An 18,686-nucleotide genomic window follows, 5' to 3' on the forward strand; every position below is an offset into this window, starting at 1 on the left:
CCTATCAAACATTTAAAATACTTATAAACTATCTTGCTAGCTCCTCGTGACTTTTCCAAACTTATGTCTTCTGAATTTCCCAGAAAATTGAGTGTCTCACTCAACAACAGTAGTTCAAAACTTGAACTTCATACTTTTTTCTTTTGTTAGTCAAATATTGATTAAGTCACTGGTTAAGTTTCTACATACTAATACCACTCCAAATACCTTACTATATTTGAAAAGATTTTCTATTTGTCTTCTGAAATTTTCATGAAGCTCAGTACTTCCCAAACTATCTAGAATCCGTCATCACCTCCTGCACAATTTAATGTGGAAAACTAATTTTGTAAAATGCAACAGGTATAAAGCACTACAAAAATATAAGCAATGAAGACATATAAAATGCAAAATCTATTTTTATTAGAAACAAGAAAGAAAATCACATTACAGTAAATATATTCAAGATAAATATGATAGGAACAAAGTACAAACATTTTATGCATTTTTATGGAAACTATGCAAGGGGATTAATTTGGATAATTGCTTTTACAATTGATTGTTTGCCTCCTACAGTGTGTTAAATGTAACACTGTAGAAAGAAATAAAACAGTGATTTCTCATCTTGACTACTTATGTGCAAACATTAAACAAGCCTATTTGTCACATTAAAACTCAAAATATTGACATACACAGTATTTGTCCAATATGTTTGTATTTTGACAACTGTAACTCAAAAATGTATAAAAATGTGCTTGTTGAGTTATGTGTTACTTTAAAGACATTCAGAAAACTAAGATCATGACATTTGGTCCCATCACTTCATGGCAAATAGATGGGGAAACAGTGGAAACAGTGGCAGATTATTTTTCGGGGGTGGGGGGGGGGCTCCAAAATCACTGCAGATGGTGACTGCAACCATGAAATTAAAAGATGTTTACTACTTGGAAGAAAAGTTATGACCAACCTAGCCAGCATATTAAAAAGCAGAGATATTACTTTGCCAACAAACGTCCGTCTAGTCAAAGCTATAGTTTTTCCAGAGTTGGACTATGAAGAAAGCTGAGTGCTGAAGAATTGATGCTTTTGAACTGTGGTGTTGGAGAAGACTCTTGAGAGTCCCTTGAACTGCAAGGGGATTCAACCAGTCCATCCTAAAGGAAATCAGTCCTGAATATTCATTGGAAGAATCAATGATGAAGCTGAGTCTTCAATACTTTGACCACGTGATGTGAAGAACTGACTCTTTTGAAAAGACCCTGATGCTGGGAAAGATTGAAGGCAGGAAGAGAAGGGGCTGACAGAGCATGAGATGGTTGGATGGCATCACCGATTCAATGGACATGAGTTTGAGTAAACTCAGGAAGTTGGTGATGGACAGGGAGGCCTGGCATGCTGCAGTCCATGGGGTTGCAAAGAATCAGAGACAACTGAGTGACTGAACTGAACTGAACTTACACATGGATTATTTTTTCAGTAGTAAATACTCCAGGGCTATCAGGTCTGTGGTCAGTTGCATCCACACATGGGGAACCTGAATAATTGGGGGGAATCACCTGCTTATTAGGAGATCCAGATTTTGAATTTCATGTGGATTTTTGACTAGAGGGAGGGTGGGTGTCCCTAAGATTTGCATTATTCAAAGATCAAGTGTATGTCTAAATGAAATTAAAGTCGAATCTCAAAGATGTATCTGCACTTCATTATTCCAGCTTAGAAAGAGGGAAATCCTGTCATTTGGAACAAGATGGAGAAACCCAGAACTCACTATGGTAAGTGAAATAAGCCCCAGAGGATAAAGACAATGCCAGCTCACTTACACATGGGATCTAAAAGAGACTCACTGAAACTGAGAGCATAATGTGTTTGCTGGCAGGAAATGGGGAGATGCTCCTTGCAGGTACAGAGATTCACTTACACAGGATCAATGAGTTCTGGGGATCTACCTTAAGGGCATGCTGCCCAATGTTCATACTAAATTGTAAATATGACATTTTCTAAAAGGATCTTAAATCTTTTCCACATACACACACACATACACACATTTTAAAAAGTAACTATGTAGAGATGATAAACATGTGGCTTGATTGATCTTTTTACAATGTGTACATCTATCAAATCATCAATCTCTATATCTTAAGCATACACAGTTTTATACTTATATAAAAAAGGCACTAACACCTGTAATGACTGTCCTTTCTATCCTCCTTATACTTGTCACTTTTACAGTATTCACTTTTCTCAGGAAAAACAAAAAATAATTTTGCCCATGTGCATTTTTGGTAAGACCACTTTTTTCAAACATTGTCTCTTCAACTTGAATTTAATGGGCATCTAAATTATGGATCAGGCACTCAGGCACTCATAGGTTCTAGATATGTCAAGAAAAATGAGAAATGATTTCCACCCTGCAGAAACCCACTAGCTTCTGATCCTTCACGAAGGCTTTGAAAATTTTTGAGTCAATAGAAAATTAAATTTTCATCAACGTGTTTTAAAATTACTTTAAAAAGAAGATAAATATTTATAGACTGGTAAACCAGTCAACATAATGCAACCTAAGGATATGGTTAATGCTAATAGTAATAACATTAAAATTATAAAGTTAAAATTATCTTCCATTTTCCTTAAGTTTGAGCCTCTGACTTTTGTCTTCTAGTTTAAAATCTGGTAACCTTTTATCTGCACATCTATTCTATCTTTGCTATTAAAATCTTTAAGCTCTAGAGATCTTCTGTACAACACTGTACCTATTGTCAACAGTGTTGTATGATAGACTTAAAGATTTGTTAAGAAGGCAGATCTAATACTAAAAGTTACTACCACAATGAAATAACATTAAAAAAACTCAAATTAATAACCTTAACCTCAGGTCTAAAAATTACAAGTTGCCTTTAAAGATGATATCTGGAAAAAAATAATTTTAACTGTGTAATGAGATAGAGACCAGTAGGTGTACACACTGATTTTCCTATTCTTAGTAATAGATCCCGATCCTATGGGAGGCAATAAAATGCCCAATAAAGCATTACATTTTCCAGTCTCTCATTTCACCCTATGGGTTTATTCTGACCAATGAAATAAAACACAGATAGCTTATGCTCCTTAAAAGCAGATATCTTTCCTATTCCTTATTTCTGCCGCCTGGGATTTGAAATTGATGGCTGGAGCTTCAGCAGGCATTCTGGTATCACTAGAAATATAAGACACACACTAAAGAGAGTGAGATAAAACGTAGGCAGTCATGAGTCCCTGATGTGTATGGAACACTGAAAACAAAGCAAGTTTCTTGAAGTCTTTCTTACTATACTTCTTTTTTTAATCTAAAATCATGTACACCTAGTATCTAATGATAAATAAACATGTTTATTCCTCTTTTATCAAAGGATTATTTAATTATTAAAAATTCTATGTCTAGCACTAAATTAAAAAATATGATATAAGTAATAAATGAAGATAGTATAAACTCATTACATAAGATACAAATTATATTTTTTAATATTAGAAAAATAATACATTATTTGCAAGTGTGCTATGCACAGTCAGTCGTGTCCGACTCTTTGCAACTCCATGAATCACAGCACGCCAGGCCTCCCTGTCCATCACCAACTCCCCGAGTTCACTCAGACTCACATTCATCGAGTCAGTGATGCCATCCAGCCATCTCATCCTCTGGCGTCCCCTTCTCCTCCTGCCCCCAATCCCTCCCAGCATCAGAGTCTTTTCCAATGAGTCAACTCTTAACATGAGGTGGCCAAAGTACTGGAGTTTCAGCTTTAGCATCATTCCTTCCAAAGAAATCCCAGGCTGATCTCCTTCACAATGGACGGGTTGGATCTCCTTGCAGTCCAAGGGACTCTCAAGAGTCTTCTCCAACACCATAGTTCGAAAGCATCAATTCTTTGGCGCTCAGCCTTCTTCACAGTCCAACTCTCACATCAATCCATGACCACTGGAAAAACCATAGCCTTGACTAGATGGATCTTTGTTGCAAAGTAATGCCTCTGCTTTTGAATATGCTATCTAGGTTGGTCATAACTTTCCTTCCAAGGAGTAAGCATCTTTTAATTTCATGGCTGCAGTCACCATCTGCAGTGATTTTGGAGCCTCAAAACATAAAGTCTGACACTGTTTCCCCATCTATTTCCCATGAAGTGTGCTATTAGGTCAAGAAATATGTATTAATCATACAACAAGCTCATTACAACATGGCATTTGTTCAATAACTAGGATATATTATAAAAATAAAAAGTGTGATTTAAATATACTGCATAATTAATGATTTTATAAAGGGAAATTCTGATCTATAACTATTCAGGATTAATGCATGATACTGTCTTTTCCAGTATTTTATACAAGCTTAAGGGCATCCCTAAGTGGCTTAGTGGTAAAGAATCGACCTGCCAACACAGGAGACCTAAGAGATGTGTGTTTGATCCCTGGGTCAGGAAGATCCTGTGGAGAAGGAAATGGCAACCCACTCCAGTATTCTTGCCTGGGAAATCCCATGGGCAGAGGAGCCTGAAGGGCTACAGTCCATGTGGTTGTGAAAGATTCAGCCACTACTTAGCAACTGAACAACAACATGTTGTCTTAAAGTGATTATAACCACTGCCAAGGTTGGTCATCTACATAAATAAAACACCAACATCACAATCAAGATATGACCATACCATCACCCTCCAAAGTTTCCTGTGCTCCTTGGTAATCCTCATTCTTGCCTTTCCCTTCCTGCCCAGGACATCAATGATCTGCTTTCATCACTGTCAGTTGGTTTGCATTTTCCAGAAGTTTGTATGAATAAAATAAATAGGATACATTCATTTTTGTGTTTTTATATTTATTTTTTTGTTTTGCTCTGTGCATTTCTCCTTTCCTGCCTCCTTTAGAATTAAAGTTTGTTTTTTCTTTTTTACAATTCCACTTTGTCTTCATCTTCCTTTTTTTTTTTTTTTTTTTGCTTATTAGCTGTCAGTTTGGGTTTTGCTATCTTAGTGGTTGCTTTGCTTTAATAATATGTATATTCAACATATAACTGTTTGCCTTCAAGTAATATTACTCTTCACATATAGTAAAAGGAACTTCCCATAATGTACCTCCCTGTCTCTTTTCCTGGTCATTTTGCCATTACTTTCACACATTTAGTCCTACTTTGGTTAGAAACCTCACATTTTATTGTTACCACTGTTATTCAAATAGTTAATATTTGTTAAAAGGTTTTTAATGAAGAAACAGTATTATGTATTTACCCACAGAATTAATATTAACTTTACATCTGAACCAATTTATTTAAGATTTCATGAAGTGCAGGTCTGCTGGTTACAAATTCCTTAAGCTTTTATACATGTAAAAGAGTTTTTATTTCATCAGACCTTGTGAATTTCACTGTATTGTAGACTGTATCTGTCTGTGTCCCATAAATGCCAATGGAAGGTTTTTTGTTTGTTTGTTTGTTTGTTTTTTAATGGGAATGTAGTTGGTTTTCTTGGAAATGTGATGTGTTCACCTTTCAGTTTTTGCTTTTAACATTGGTTTTGCAGAATCATGGGCTTCCCTGGTGACTCCACAGTGAAGCATCTACTTGCAATACAGGAGAGCTGGGTTCGATCCCTGGGTAAGGAAGATCACCTGGGGAAGGAAATGGCAATCTACTGCAGTATTCTTGCTTGGGAAATTCCATGGACAGAGGAGCCTGGCAGGCTACAGTCCATGGGATTGCAAAGAGCTGGACATGACAGCAACTAACACACACACAGAACCATAGGCAGGATTTAGTTTAAAGCTAAAAGGATGCCCTAGTGCTGAAACCAGACTCTTCTGAGTACCCTGTTTTGTTGTTTAGTCACTATGTCTTACTTACACTAAGTAGTATAATTATTAGTCATTCAGTCATGTCAGATTCTTTGCACCCCCATGGACTGTAGCCTGCCAGGCCATGGAGTTCTCCAGGCAAGGATACTGGAATGGGTAGCCATTTCCTTCTCCAGGGTTTACCCAAAGACAAATGAATTACAAGATTCCCAGCGTGGCTCTTGGGGATAGACACTATTGCCAACCTTATGTGACCAAGTACCATTTCCTCTCACCATTGAGGTGGTTATTTCCTCAGCCTAAATCAATACCTTGCTTGGGGCTGGAGGTGACCTCATGCAGATCTCTGGCGCCCTCTTGCCATGCAGCAGTTGTCTTCCTTTTTATAATAAAAGAGGAAGAGAACCTCTTAAGTGGGAGAATGTATTTGGAATTCACTAAACTGACAAAGGCTTTTGTTGTTGTTTAGTCACTAAGTCATGTCTAACTCTTTTGCAATCCCATGGACTGTAGCCCGCCAGGCTCATCTGTCTATGGGGTGTCCCAGGCAATAATACTGGAGTGGGTTTCCATTCCCTTCTCTGGGGGATCTTCCGAACACAAGGATCAAACCCATGTCTCCTGCACTGAAGGTAGATTCTTTACCACTGAGCCACCAACGAAGACCTGACAAAGGCTTAGTACCAGCCTACAGGAACAAAGGTTTTAAACTTTAAAATTAGAAAAATGTGGGGGAAAACTTGATCCAGGATTTAGAGAAGAAAATTTGAAAAGGTCATGACCTTATGAAAAAGTGATTAGCATCACTAGTGATAAGGAAAGTACAGGCTGAAAATACAGAGAGCTATCATTTTACACTTAGCAAATTGGTGGAACAAATCAAGTCAGACAACACTAAGACACAGCAGAGAAATAGAGCACTAATGTTACACTCATTCGTTTTCTGTTGGGTGTGGATGGAGGTCCAAGTGATTAGAAAGATAGTTTGGCCCAATCCAATTTTATAAAACTGAAAACATCACCCTACAATGCAGATATTAAGTTATTAGTTATTTGCCAAGTTGTTTTTACACATGTAACAACAGGGCTTCCCAGGTGGTGCTTGTGGTACAGAACCCACCTGCCAAAGCAAGAGATATGAGACATGGGTTCAATACCTGGGTTGGGAAGATACCCTGGAGGAGGGCACAGCAACCCACACCAGTGTTCTTGCTTGGAGAATCTCATGGACAGAGGAGCCTGGCAGGCAACAGTCCACAGGGTTTCAAAGAGTTAGATACAACTGAAGTGACTTAGCATACACATATAACACTAGGAGATATGTAAAAAAACAGAAAAATCATATAAAATTTCTCAGTTCATTTGGAAAAGCTTAAATTAATGGTAAATGAATTTTCAATGCAAAATTCAAGATAGTGGTTACCCCTGAAAGGATCGGCAAAGAGGAATGGTCACCAGAGTCAAGCAAGTGACCTGAAGGTAAGCATCATATTCAGTTCTTAGACTGAGTGCTGAGTCTTTGAAGAGATAATCTGGATGAACAGAAGTTATAATCCCTGCTCTAAAGATCAGAAAATATGTAAGTGACCCAAAGAAAAAATTTTTTCAATCATATATGGCTGCAATGTTATAGATAATAATGATGAACTCCAAGTCTTGCCATTAAATCAATGCCATTATATAAAAAATGAGGTTATATAAGTCTTTAAAGTGGTAAACTGTAAAAATGCTCCTTTGAACATTACACCAGTAATTTCAAGTCTTTAGAAAACAAGTTTGAAGAAATAGGAAAATCCTAACGTAATTCATAGGAAAAGCCTATGAATTTATATATATGAAAGTATTTATACTTTCTATTGACAAAAACTTTCCTCATGTAAGTATTTATACTTTCTATGACAAAAAGTTTCCTCATGATCTTTTTTAATGTATGCTTTACATATTTACCTACTCCACTAATGCCAGGCAACAACTAATCTGTTGTCACCATGAATTATTTTGCATTTTTCTGTAATTTTGTATATGTTCAACTACGCATAAATATCCTTTTTGTCTATCTTCTTTCTTTAGGCATATTTGAGATTTGTTCATGTTGCATATGTTAATCATTCATTCTTTTGTACTCTTCTATTACTTAGTATGAAAATAGTAAAGTTTATTTACCCCTTTGCTTATGGAGGAGGAAATGACAACCCACTCCAGTATTCTTGCCTGGAGAATCCCAGGACAAAGAAGCCTGGCAGGCTACAATTCATGGGGTCCAAAAAGTCAGCCATGAGTGAGAACACACATGGATGCACTATTGTTTATTAAATTTTTCTTACAATATTTAGTTTAATTCAGATCAGTTCAGTTCAGTCGCTCACTCATGTCCGACTCTTTGTGACCCCATGAATCGCAGCACGCCAGGCCTCCCTGTCCATCACCAACTCCCGGAGTTCACTCAGACTCACGTCCATTGAGTCAGTGATGCCATCCACCCATCTCATCCTCTGGCGTCCCCTTCTCCTCCTGCCCCCAATCCCTCCCAGCATCAGAGTCTTTCCCAATGAGTCAACTCTTCACATGAGGTGGCCAAAGTACTGGAGTTTCAGCTTTAGCATCATTCCTTCCAAAGAAATCCCAGGGCTGATCTCCTTCAGAATGGACTGGTTGGATCTCCTTGCAGTGCAAGGGACTCTCAAGAGTCTTCTCCAACACCACAGTTCAAAAGCATCTCGGTGCTCAGCCTTCTTCACAGGCCAACTCTCACATCTATACAAGACCACAGGAAAAACCATAGCCTTGACTAGACGGACCTTTGTTGGCAAAGTAATGTCTTTCATTAATTTTTTCTTACAATATTTAGTTTATTTTTAGTTACATCCAATTTATTTTCAACTTGGACATTTAATTTTCATCTCTAGAAGTCTGAAACTCTGATTTGCATTACTTTTAATCTTCTTTGTATCTACTTTTTGGACAGAGGCAATAACAATATAATAATTCTTTTAATGTCAGTGCTTACTATTTCTAATACTTGCTTGGTAATTTTTCACTGGTTCTCTGACACTGTAAATTTTACATAGTGGATAGTATATATACTGACTTCTACAAATATCCTCATACTTAATTTTGAGACTTATTAAAATTCCTTTGAAACTTTCGATCCTCTGGATCTAGTTTATAAGAAATTCCTTTTGATCCTCTGGATCTAGTTAATAGGACTTGTTATTTGGAACTTTTGAAGTGTTTTGCTTTAGACTAATTATTTCCTACTACTGTGGCAAAACCCTCCATGTACAATACCCTGTAAACTTTGAGATTTTCCAATCTGGGGGATGGGAACACACACATGACTGTCCTTGTGTGGAGGCTCTGCCCTGTTACACCCAATCCTTCAGGTGGTTTTCCCTGACCTCAGGCACATATACTGGTCAGTATTCAGCCAAATGCTTAAGGGGGTCTTCTCTCATCATCTGGAATTCTCTCTCAGTGTGCAGTAATGCATTGTTTTATGCAAAATTGGGTTTAAAACATTAATTTACAATAAAAATGCTTATGTGCTTACATTACCAGTGATACATTTCTCTTTCTTATATACATGTCCAAACAAATATAAATTTATCTTTTTCCTAGGGTAAACATCCATCATGGGCTCAGTTGTGTCTCACCCTTTATCACCCCATGGACTGTAGCCTGCCAGGCTCCTCTGTCCATGGGACTTTCCAGGCAACAATACTGGAGTGAGTTGCCATTTCCTTCTCTAGGTGATCTTCCCAACCCAGGGACTGAACCTGTGTCTCTTATGAGTCTAGTATTGGCAGGAAGGTTCTTTACCATTTTTAGGGTATACTTTTATATAAGTTTAATTAAACAATAATTGTTCTTTACTAATTTCCCCCTTTTCAATATAAAAATGGTATATTTTCTTACATATATTGATTATATATTTTAAAACGTGTATTTATATATTCTTATGAGATGTATGTATATATTTATACACACATAGACTAGGAACTGGAGAAGGCAATGGTGACACACTCCAGTACTCTTGCCTGGAAAATCCCATGGATGGAGGAGCCTGGTAGGCTGCAGTCCATGGGGTCGCTAAGAGTCTGCCACCACTGAGCGAATTCACTTTCCCTTTTCACTTTCATGCCTTGGAGAAGGAAATGGTAACCCATTCCAGTGTTCTTGCCGGGAGAATCCCAGGGACGGGGGAGCCTGGTGGGCTGCTGTCTATGGGGTCATACAGAGTCAGACACGACTGAAGCAATGCAGCAGCAGCAGCAGCAGACAAAGAAGTTAGTTAATTGCATCAACTGATAAAACGCTAAACTCAGGAAGATCAATTTCTTATCTAATAGTTTCCACCAAATCCTCCCTCTTTTAACATGCAAATCGTGGAATTTTATATGTAAATCACTGGTTTTAGAAAGGGCAGAGGAACCAGAGATCAAATTGCCAACATCTGTTGGATCATCAAAAAAGCAAGAGAGTTCCAGAAAAAATTATATTTCTGCTTTATTGACTATACTGATGCCTTTGACTCTGTGGATCACCATAAACTGTGGAAAATTCTGAAAGACATGGGGATACCAGACCACCTGATTGCCTCTTGAGAAATCTGTATGCAGGTCAGGAAGGAACAGTTAGAACTGGACATGGAACTAAAGATTGGTTCCAAATAGGAAAAGGAGTACGTCACAGCTTTATGTTGTCACCTTGTTTATTTAACTTATACACAGAGTACATCATGAAAAATGCTGGGCAGAATGAAGCACAAGCTGGAATCAAGATTGGTGGGAGAAATTTCAATAACCTCAGATATGCAGATGACATCACCCTTATGGCAGAAAGCGAAGAAGAACTAAAGAGCCTCTTGATAAAAGTGAAAGAGGAGAGTGAAAAAGTTGTCTTCAAACTCAGCATTCAGAAAATGAAGATTATGGAATCTGTGGTCCCATCACTTCATGGCAAATAAATGGGGAAACCGTGGCAGACTTTATTTTTGGGGGCTCCCAAATCACTGCAGATGGTGATTGCAGCCATGAAATTAAAAGACACTTATTCCTTGGAAGAAAAGTTATGAGCAAACTAGATAGCATATTAAAAAGCAAAGACATTACTTTGCCAACAAAGGTCCGCCTAGTCAAGGCTATGGTTTTTCCAGTAGTCATGTATGGATATGAGAGTTGGACTATAAAGAAAGCTGAGTGCCAAAGAATCAATGCTTTTGAACTGTGGTGTTGGAGAAGACTCTTGAGAGTCCCTTGGACTGAAAGGAGATCCAACCAGTCCATCCTAAATGGAATCAGTCCTGAATATTCATTGGAAGGACTGATGTTGAAGCTGAAACTCCAATACTTTGGCCACCTGATGGGAAGAACTGACATATTTGAAAACACCCTGATGCTGGAAGGGAGACCCTGAAGGTGGGAGAAGAAGAGGACCACAAAGGATGAGAATGGTGGATGGCATCACTGACTCAATGGACATGAGTTTGAGTAAACTCTGGGAGTTGGTAATGGACAGGGAGGCCTGGCCTGATGCAGTCCATGGGGTCACAAAGAGACAGACAGGACTTAGTGACTGAACTGAACACCTTCTAGATCCATTGTTTTAGCCAGAGGGTGTTCAATATTTTTGACACAAATTTCCCTTCACTTCTAAAGATGGTTTCACACTGAAACCATTATTTTGTTCCACTCTCAGAGTCGATCATTATAGTAAACAAACTGGTAACATGTTTGTGCTAAGTCACTTTACTTGTGTCCAACCCTTTGCCAACCTATGGACTCTAGCCCTCCAGATTCCTCTATCCATGGGACTCTCCAGGCAAAATTAGTGGAGTGGGTTGCATTTCCTTGTCCAGGAGATCTAAGTTCAGTTCAGTTCAGTTGCTCATTCATGTCCGACTCTTTGCGACTCCATGAATGGCAGCATGCCAGGCCTCCTTGTCCATCAACCAATTCCCGGAGTTCACTCAAACTCACGTCCATTGAGTCGGTGATGCCATACAGCCATCTCTTCCAGTGTCATCCCCTTCTCCTCCTGCCCCAATCCCTCCCAGCATCAGAGTCTTTTCCAATGAGTCAACTCTTCCTATGAGGTAGCCAAAGTACTGGAGTTTTTTTCAGATTTAGCATCATTCCTTCCAAAGAACACCCAGGGCTGATCTCCTTTAGAATGGACTGGTTGGATCTCCTTGCAGTCCAAGGGACTCTCAAGAGTCTTCTCCAACACCACAGTTCAAAAGCATCAATTCTTCAGCACTCAGCTTTCTTCACTGTCCCACTCTTACATCCATACATGATCACTGGAAAAACCATAGATTTGAGTAGACAGGCCTTCGTTGGCAAACTAATGTCTCTGCTTTTGAATACGCTGTCTAGGTTGGTCATAACTTTCCTTCCCAGGAGTAAGCCTTTTTTAATTTCAAGGCTGCAGTCACCATCTGCAGTGATTTTGGAGCCCAATAAAATAAAGCCTGACACTGTTTCCACTGTTTCCCCAGCTATCCCACATGAAGTGATGGGACCAGATGCCATGTTCTTAAGTTTTCTGAATGTGGAGCTTTAAGCCAACTTTTTCACTCTCCTCTTTCACTTTCATCAAGAGGCTTTTTAGTTCCTCTTCACTTTCTGCCATAAGGGTGGTGTCATCTGCATATCTGATGTTATTGATATTTCTCCCGGGAATCTTGATTCCAGCTTGTGCTTCTTTCAGCCTAGCATTTCTCATGATGTACTCTGCATAGAAGTTAAATAAACAGGGTGACAATATACAGCCTTGACGTACTCCTTTTCCTATTTGGAAACAGTCTGTTGTTCCATGTCCAGTTCTAACCGTTGCTTCCTGACCTGCATATAGGTTTCTCAAGAGGCAGCTGAGGTGGTCTGGTATTCCCATGTCTTTCAGAATTTTCCACAGTTTATTGTGATCCACACAGTGAAAGGCTTTGCATGGTCAATAATGCAGAAATAGATGTATTTCTGGAACTCTCTTGCTTTTTCCATGATCCAGCACATGTTGGCAATTTGATCTCTGGTGGTTCCTCTGCCTTTTGCAAAACCAGGTTGAACATCTAGAAGTTCACGGTTCACATATTGCTGAAGCCTGGCTTGGAGAATTTTGAGCATACTTTACTACTGTGTGAGATGAGTGCAATTGTGTGGTTGCTTGAGCATTCTTTGGCATTGCGTTTCTTTGGGATTGGAATGAAAACTGACCTTTTCCAGTCCGGAGGCCACTGCTGAGTTTTCCAAATTCGCTGGCATACTGAGTGCAGCACTTTCACAGCATCATCTTTCAGGATTTGAAATAGCTCAACTGGAATTCCATCACCTCCACTAGCTTTGTTCGTAGTGATGCTTTCTAAGGCCCTCTTGACTTTACATTCCAGGATGTCTGGCTCTAGGTGAGTGATCACACCATCGTGATTATCTTGGTCGTGAAGATATTTTTTGTATAGTTCTTCTGTGTATTCTTGCCAACTCTTCTTAATATCTTCTGCTTCTTTTAGGTCCATACCATTTCTGTCCTTTATCGAGCCCATCTTTGCATGAAATGTTTCCTTGGTATCTCTAATTTTCTTGAAGAGATCTCTAGTCTTTCCCATTCTGTTGTTTTCCTCTATTTTTTTGCATTGATCGCTGAAGAAGGCTTTCTTACCTCTCCTTGATATTCTTTGGAACTCTGCATTCAGCTGCTTATATCTTTTCTTTTCTCTTTTGCTTTTCGTTTCTCTTCTTTTCACAGCTGTTTGTAAGTCCTCCCCAGATAGCCATTTTTGCTTTTTTGCATTTCTTTTCCATGGGGATGGTCTTGATCCCTGTCTCCTGTACAATGTCACAAACCTCTGTCCATAGTTCATCAGGCACTCTATCTATCAGATCTAGTCCGTTAAATCTATTTCTCACTTCCACTGTATAATCATCAGGGATTTGATTTAGGTCATACCTGAATGGTCTAGTAGTTTTCCCTACTTTCTTCAATTTCAGTCGAATTTGGCAATAAGGTGTTCATGATCTGAGCCACAGTCAGCTCCTAGTCTTGTTTTTGCTGACTGTATAGAACTTCTCCATCTTTGGCTCCAAAGAATATAATCAATCTGATTTCAGTGTTGACCATATGGTGATGTCCATGTGTAGAGTCTTCTCATGCTGTTGGAAGAGGGTGTTTGCTATGACTGGTGCTTTCTCTTGGCAAAACTCTATTAGCCTTTGCCCTGCTTCATTCTGTATTCCAAGGCCAAATTTGCCTGTTACTCCAGGTGTTCTTGACTTCCTACTTTTGCATTCCAGTCACCTATAATGAAAAAGACATCTTTTTGGGTGTTAGTTCTAAAAGGTCTTGTAGGTCTTCATAGAACCATTCAACTTCAGCTTCTTCAGCATTATTGGTTGGGGCATAGACATGCTGCTGCTGTTAAGTCGCTTCAGTCATGTCCGACTCTGTGCAACCCCATAGACGGCAGCCCACCAGGCCCCGCCGTCCCTGGGATTCTCCAGGCAAGAACACTGGAATGGGTTGCCATTTCCTCCTCCAAAGCATGAAAGTGCAAAGTGAAAGTGAAGTCGCTCAGTCATGTCCGACTCTTAGCGACCCCATGGACTGCAGCCTACCAGGCTCCTCCGTCCATGGGATTTTCCAGGCAAGAGTACTGGTGTGGGTTGCCATTGCCTTCTCCGGGGCATAGACTTGGATTACTGTCATATTGAATGGTTTGCCTTGGAAACGAACAGAGGTCATTCTGGTGTTCTTGAGATTGCATCCAAGTACTGCATTTCGAACTCTTTTGTTGCCCATGATGGCTACTCCATTTCTTCTAAGGGATTCCTGCCCACAGTAGTAGATATAATGGTCATCTGAGTTAAATTCACCCATTCCAGTCCATTTTAGTTCACTGATTCCTAGAATGTCAACGTTCACTCTTGCCATCTCCTGTTTGACCACTTCTAATTTGCCTTAATTCATGGACCTAACATTCCAGGTTCCTATGTAATATTGCTCTTTACAGCATTGGACCTTGCTTCCATCACCAGGCACATCCACAACTGGGTATTATTTTTGGTTTGCCTCCATCCCTTCATTCTTTCTGGAGAGGAGATAATCCTCGTCCAAGGTAATGAGCAGTGGCTGTGCTTTGCTGGAGCTGCAATGAAGAGATACCCCACGTCCAAGGTAAGAGAAACCCAAGTAAGATGGTAGGTGTTGCGAGAGGGCATCAGAAGGCAGACACACTGAAACCATAATCACAGAAAACTAGTCAATCTAATCACACGGTGCACAGCCTTGTCTAACTCAATGAAACTAAGCAATGCCATGAAACTCAATGAAACTAAGCCATGCCATGTGGGGCCACCCAAGAAGGGCGGGTCATGGTGGAGAGGTCTGACAGAATGTGGTCCACTGGAGAAGGGAATGGAAAACCACTTCGTTATTCTTGCCTTGAGTACCCCATGAACAGTATGAAAAAGCAAAATAATAGGATACTGAAAAAGGAACTCCCCAGGTGGTTCAGATCAGATCAGTCTCTCAGTCGTGTCCGACTCTTTGCGACCCCACAAATCACAGCACGCCGGGCCTCCCTGTCCATCACCAACTCCCAGAGTTCACTCAGACTCACATCCATCGAGTCAGTGATGCCATCTGGCCATCTCATCTTCTGTCGTCCCCTTCTCCTCCTGCCCCCAATCCCTCCCAGCATCAGAGTCTTTTCCAATGAGTCAACTCTTAACATGAGGTGGCCAAAGTACTGGAGTTTCAGCTTTAGCATCATTCCTTCCAAAGAAATTCCAGGGCTGATCTCCTTCAGAATGGACTGGTTGGATCTCCTTGCAGTGCAAGGGACTCTCAAGAGTCTTCTCCAACACCACAGTTCAAAAGCATCAATTCTTCGGAGCACAGCCTTCTTCACAGTCCAACTCTCACATCCATACACGACCACAGGAAAAACCATAGCCTTGACCAGACGGACCTTTGTTGGCAAAGTAATATCTTTGCTTTTGAATATGCTATCTAGGTTGGTCATAGCTTTCCTTCCAAGGAGTAAGCGTCTTTTAATTTCATGGCTGCAGTCACCATCTGTGGTGATTTTGGAGCCCAGAAAAATAAAGTCTGACACTGTTTCCACTGTTTCCCCATCTATTTCTCATGAAGTGACGGGACGGGTGCCATGATCTTCGTTTTCTGAATGTTGAGCTTTAAGCCAACTTTTTCACTCTCCACTTTCACTTTCATCAAGAGGCTTTTTAGTTCCTCTTCACTTTCTGCCATAAGGGTGGTGTCATCTGCATATCTGAGGTTATTGATATTTCTCCCGGCAATCTTGATTCCAGCTTGTGTTTCTTCCAGTCCAGCATTTCTCATGATGTATTCTGCATATAAGTTAAATAAACAGGGTGACAATATACAGCCTTGACGAACTCCTTTTCCTATTTGGAACCAGTCTGTTGTTCCATGTCCAGTTCTAACTGTTGCTTCCTGACCTGCATACAGATTTCTCAAGAGGCAGATCAGGTGGTCTGTTATTCCCATCTCTTTCAGAATTTTCTACAGTTTATTGTGATCCACACAGTCAAAGGCTTTGGTAGAGTCAATAAAGCAGAAATAGATGTTTTTCTGGAACTCTCTTGCTTTTTCCATGATCCAGCGGATGTTGGCAATTGGATCTCTGGTTCCTCTGCCTTTTCTAAAACCAGCTTGAATATCAGGAATTTCACAGTTCACATATTGCTGAAGCCTGGCTTGGAGAATTTTGAGCATTAATTTACTAGCATGTGAGATGAGTGCAATTGTGCGGTAGTTTGAGCATTCTTTGGCATTGCCTTTCTTTGGGATTGGAATGAACACTGACCTTTTCCAGTCCTGTGGCCACTGCTGAGTTTTCAAAATTTTCTGGCATACTGAGTGCAGCACTTTCACAGCATCATCTTTCAGGATTTGGAATAGCTCAACTGGAATTCTATCACCTCCACTAGCTTTGTTCGTAGTGATGCTTTCTAAGGCCCACTTGACTTTACATTCCAAGATGTCTGGCTCTAGGTCAGTGATCACACCATCGTGATTATCTTGGTCATGAAGATCTTTTTTGTACAGTTCTTCTGTGTATTCTTGCCATCTCTTCTTAATATCTTTTGCTTCTGTTAGGTCCATACGATTTCTGTCCTTTATCGTGCTCATCTTTGTATGAAATGTTCCTTTGGTATCTCTGATTTTCTTGAAGAGATCCCTAGTGTTTCCCATTCTGTTGTTTTCCTCTATTTCTTTGCATTGATCGCTGCACAAGTCTTTCTTATCTCTTCTTGCTATTCTTTGGAACTCTGCGTTAGGTGCCCAATATGCTACTGGAGATCTTTCCAAGCCAGGGATCAAATCTGCAATTCTTAAATCTCCTGCATTGGCAGATGGGTTCTTTAAGATTATATATTGCACATATTGATGATGTCTTATTATTCAGTAGTTTGCATTAGGCTCATTTAGAGTATAACAAAGTCACTGAGTCATCAAATACACTGAACCCCTCGACCCAATGGATAGACATTTCCAGAATCTCTAGTGACAGGATAAGACAGCATTTATTGAGAAGCTGTCCTGATGCAGCTTAGCACCTCCCTGACACATCACAATAGCCCTCCAACATAGACAGGCTTTTTCTAGTTTTAGAGATGAAGATCTATGAATTAAAAGACATTAAGGAGTTCTGCCTTTAGTAAGCAATCAACAAGTAACACTGTTGAAATTTTTATCCAGCTGTGTATTTGAGTTGGCAAGAAGGTAAAGAATCTGCCTTTAATGTAGGATACCCAGGTTGCAATCCCTGGGTCAGGAAGATACCCTGGAAAAGGGAATGGCAACCCACTCCAGTATTCTTGCCTAGAGAATCCCATGGACAGAGGAGCCTGGCAGCCTCCAGTGCATGCGGTCGCAAAGAGTCAGACAGGACTGAGTGACTAGCACTTTTCCTTTTTGAGTTTGTCATTGTATCAGACTGATAGTTTGAAGTTGTTTTAAACTGATTGAATATTACTGAAAATAAGTTCTCAGCAGGAATAAGAATGTCATTGGCATATCAGCTGTCTTTCATCTACATGCGATGGTATTTAAATGAACTCTTGCAAGAAAGTTCAATGAAAAGCACATGAAGGCGTTTCCTTTCTCTTTTTCTCTTTCATACAACTTAAAATTTAAATATTTTTTCTTGAAAGAAATGTGATAAAGTATTTTAATAAATATGCCACTGATTTTATGGTAAACTCTATACTTCTTTTATTCTCCATATATCCATTTAAATTCATGTTCTTGTATGCTTATGATCTGTTCTTATTTCAGCCTTCAGACATAAGCCATGATTCTTAAAGTAATAATTGTTAAAAACTGGTCTCAAGTTATAATAAAATAAGAACTGCAAAACACTCTGCCCTTGATATTTAGGAAAAGTTAAAAAGCTTTGAGAATAAATCTGAATGCCCGTATCAGAGACTTGCCATTTTGATAAAAAATTTAGACCAGTGTGCTTAACCTAGTATTAAGGTAGTCTTGATTCCTTCTTTAAATATAATGTTTCTAATTATCAATAATTAAAACACATTTTGGGATATAATTCTTATTAAACAAGGCAAATGCTGCATGAAAAGTAGTGTGACCTTTTTATTACTGCTTTGTCAGGACATTTCTCCAGAGACATTTATTCTTTTCCAAAGCTTTCTATGTCTTTAAAGAGCTCAGTAAGGTACACTTTGTTTCTGGTGTGACTCTCAGCTTGTACATTCAAAAAGAGGATTTATAATTTATTATGGACTATAAGATATTGCAGTGTGAGTTAAATAACAAAAAGGATAATTTTTATTGTAGAAAGATAAATCGTACCCACTTGAGAAGACTAATATAAATGCAGGAAGAATTTTATG

This window comes from Bos indicus x Bos taurus, chromosome 16, assembly GCF_003369695.1.
Source record: "Bos indicus x Bos taurus breed Angus x Brahman F1 hybrid chromosome 16, Bos_hybrid_MaternalHap_v2.0, whole genome shotgun sequence".
NCBI lineage: Eukaryota > Metazoa > Chordata > Mammalia > Artiodactyla > Bovidae > Bos > Bos indicus x Bos taurus.